Here is a 4,195-nt window from a genome sequence, read left to right as displayed (position 1 = left end):
GGAAAGCTTGAAGAATATGGTGCTCACAGGTCAAATGCAGCGTTCACTCCATGGTTGTCTATAGAGAAAAAAACTTGGATTTTCAGCATGTTGTGCAAAGCATTCACACCATTGCAAGTCCTTAATAATCATATTGCATTAGTGCATTTAAGGCAACAAACAAATTCAAACCATGCCTTCAAGAGGGATGACTTTATATCAATTAGAGATATATTGAATATTGCCAAGCGCCTTGCATCTGACAACTACCAACTACATTGTAATGATGCCCAAAGCATCCGCATGTGAGTCATGGGAAACAAGGAAAATGTCTTTGCATACAAAGACCAAGCTATGGACAAGTCAGGCGAGTTCATTTTAGGAATCCAATCACCATTACAATTACATAAGATGGACTTGTTTGGTAATGAGAGCCTAGTATCAATGGATTCAACATTTTTAAGGTACGATAATTATGAGTCACATTCTTCTAGTGATGTATCTTTTATGCACACTCTCTAATAATAGTGCTTTCTCCTTTTTACAGTTTCAATTGTACACAATTTTGGTGTTTGATAGAGATCGTAATGGTGTCCTAGTAGCTTGGAACATTACCTCCAGCGCAACTACAACCATAATAGTTTATTGGTTAACTTAGCTGAGAAATCATATACTCGATGTCAACAAGTCATGGGAGTTGAATGCATTTATGGTAGATGATGCAAGTGCTGAAATTGATGCTCTTAGGTACTATGACGCTAAAAATTGATATTTTTTATTTGACATTGGTATTGTTTTCTTCTATGTTTGATAAGATTTTGAGTATCAAGTGATAGCCTAGCGGCTCTCACTTATTTTAATTTCTAAGATATTGTATGGGATTGAGAGGATGAGTGGAATGGATCATTGTAAATACCATAGGTATGAATTATAAATACCTTGGTATGGGGTGAGAGTTATTTGTGTATCGGATATTATGGGGTTTTTAGAAAATAGGAAGAGAGTCATATAAAGAGGTGGGCTCATGTCCATGTGTTCCAATAATATAAGAGAGACCACATGCCAAGCATGTGGAAGGCATGTGGAGGAGTGTGGAGTCAAGAGGAATCCTTCTAGAATTCCCATGTAAAATAAGGAGGATGTGGACATATGGAAAAGAGAGGGTCCCTATGGACTCCATGTAGGGAGACTCTTGACTTTCTCAATATTTTAAGAATTTTGAGCATCTTTTGATGGGACACATGGCAAGAGTAGCCAAAAAGGACGTGGATGGTGACATACGGGCTTATGTGATTGATGGGGAAAAGAATCTACAAGCAATAATGTAAATGGGTGAAGGAGGGTGACAAAATCTCTATAAAAGGAGCCTTCCTCTCCCTTGTTCATCATCTCTTCCACCATTAGGCCTCATGTTGCTGTAGCTCTAGTCTCCTCAAGCCTCTTCCATGAGCCTTCTCTCTCGCTCATAGATATTCTCTTATGTAGACTCTTGAGTCCATCTCTCTCTAGTTCATTCTCTCTCTATGAGTAGTATTAGAGCTTCCGCTCCCTCTTGTACGTATGAAACCTATTCTTCTACCTTGTGTTTGTAGTATTTTGAGTTGCATTGGAGTGGAGTCTCACTCTATTGGTAATGAAGGTCACTTCAGTTCTCTCTCTTGAGTGTCTCTTCCCTTTTTCCATTGTTTTGTCTTCCAAAGTGCTTAAAAGTGTTGTCTATTCGGCCGCTCATTGCACATACATGGTTTATCTATTTCCTAAGCCACAAAGAGAGCTCTTCCTTCCCTCTTAGGCAACCTCTATGGGACTTGGATCGTTGATAAAATCTAAGCATGGAGGTAGAATTCTCCCAAGTCGGCATTAGTAGAAGGAGTAGGTGTTTTTCATGACAGTTTGACCCCATGTCAATATTTTGCTCATAACTTTTTTCTCGGTGGTCCAATTTGGGCAAAACTTATATCAGCACGAAGCTCTCTTCAAGAAGAATCATCTATGTTTCATTTATTGTATTAGATGTAAAACAAAAAATCTATGACTCTCTATGTTTGACTATTTCTTTTTCAAACAGTTTTTACCCCCGTCTAGTAAGCTGCCCATATCTTTCCGACTGCTTCTCTGTTTTTTACAAAACTTATATCAAAGCGAAGCCCATTTCAAGGCGTATCTAAATATGTATTTAAATATTTGATATCATGTCTTTGGTAAAAGTTATGGGTCTCTGTGTCTTATGATATTTTACAAAATGTTTTGAGCTAATTGTAAAGGTATCTATGAAGGAGGTGCAATGTTTCCTCGGAACCTATCCATCCGACCCAATCAGCCCCTTCAAACTCCTCGATATATATCAGTTCATGTCATGTTGAGCCACAAGATCTTCTTTCAACAACGTATCGCTCTTCTCTTTGGTGCAGACCGGCTTGTTGGAGATTATGGCCTCTGCTGATCCTTTCCTTCTCCCTATGCTTGAGTACAACATCACTTAGGATGTTACCATCTTCATTCTCATTTAAGGGAGGAAAGTATGGTGTGGTCTCTTGGTATAAAAGCTTCTTTTTAATTTCCATTTCCTAGTGATAAATATCTCTATCACTTAATTTGAAAGTAGTAGGAAGTGAAGAGGTGCGTGAAGTTTATTACCCCCAACTTCATGTCACATCTTTTGGTGGAGACACCGAGTATGTTTGGCATTGGATTCATCCCACCTTACTAAACGGCAGTCTCAGGTGTTCTTGATTGCATGTTATGCCTAGTATAGGCATGTGTTTTCTGATGTGATAAAGAAGATGCCTGGAAGAACTTCGTTAACAGAGATTGCAGCTCGTTTAAGAGAACTAGAAGATTGTGAAGGTGATGCTCAAGCTATTCGCATGGTCATCATGATCATATCCTTTATGTTTGCACTCTTGAATATGTTGGTGAATCGACAATGCTAGTAGTAGGCACAATGATAGATTGGGGATTGTTTCATGCACTGGTAGCTTGGTGTGAAGAAGAGTTGAGTCTTTGGGTAATTTTTGACTATAATAGTGGAGTGGTGATTCTCAATGCTTTCAAATTCTTTTTCTATGCAAATGATGAAGTGTACAATATCTTAAAGTTGTTATGTGCACTTCCAATTGTGACAAGGGCGATTCTTGAATGCATGTATACACAATGTTTTCATGGTGCTGGTTGGTCACTTATTTTTTGAAGATTTTGTTGAGGATCACATTGTGGAGGGTTTTCAGCAAGAGGTTATGCATAATAAGTTGGTCTTGGTATACTAAGGCTCTATGGGATCTTGTTTGGATCTTGTTTGGGATATTATTTAGATCTTGGTGTTTCCTTTTTGTGTTTCATCATGGTGAAGATTCCAGTGTTTCAAGGGACCCAAGGGGAAGACTCGGAGTCTTATCTTCAGGATTTTGTTCAAGGATGCCGACTTTCTGGATGGTCCATGAAGGATCGGGCAGAGATTTTTCCCAATTTTCTTAAAGGTGTAGCCTTGAGTTGGCATGAGTGTGGGGGTTAAAGGTCACTGTGCCTTTACCCCGGTTATGTACAATACTCAAACACATATATAAATGAATGAAAAAGAAGATTAGGGTGGTTTTGCACCCACCAAAACTTATGTGGCTCTCTGTTTCTCTCGCTCCCTCTTCCGTTCTTGCTTCCGTTGAGAGCACTCTCAACTAGTATCAGAGGTCAGGTGATCTAGCTAAGTGTGTGTGAATGCTTAGAAGCTCAACAGCTTTGTGGGAGGAAGGAGAAGCTCTGTGGGAAGCTTTATGGGGGACTTTACTTGCATTTGAGTGTGCAGAGACCTTGGAGGAACCTTTGGAAAAGTCACTTTGGCTTTGTGAAGTGGTTTTGAGAGCCTGTTAAGTGGTTTCAAAGAAAAAGTCATTTTTTGAGCTTTTCCCTGTTCCGTTCGATGACAGAGACTCCGTATTGACTTGTAGAGGCAACTTTGCTTGCTTTTGGTGTCCACTTCACTTCAAGAGCTTGGAAACACCTTCATTCTTGAATCTGGGATCATTTCATTGGATTTCTAACTCACTGTGTCAATTCCTACGTTTTTCTGCCCGGGTATTAGAACTCAAGTTTGGAGCAACCATTTATAGATCTATCAGTTTCGGTGGACTCAGGAGGTTCTAAAACTTCTATGTTGCTCATCATTTGCACTCTGGTGGAGTTTACAAACAGCTCTGTTTCAAAAAACTTTTTTCAGCCCATG

The sequence above is a fragment of the Dipteris shenzhenensis genome, chromosome 29, assembly GCF_047967505.1.
Source record: "Dipteris shenzhenensis isolate YYH24624 ecotype China chromosome 29, Dip_SZ_1.0, whole genome shotgun sequence".
NCBI classification, from domain to species: domain Eukaryota; kingdom Viridiplantae; phylum Streptophyta; class Polypodiopsida; order Gleicheniales; family Dipteridaceae; genus Dipteris; species Dipteris shenzhenensis.
This window is presented reverse-complemented; position numbering follows the sequence as displayed.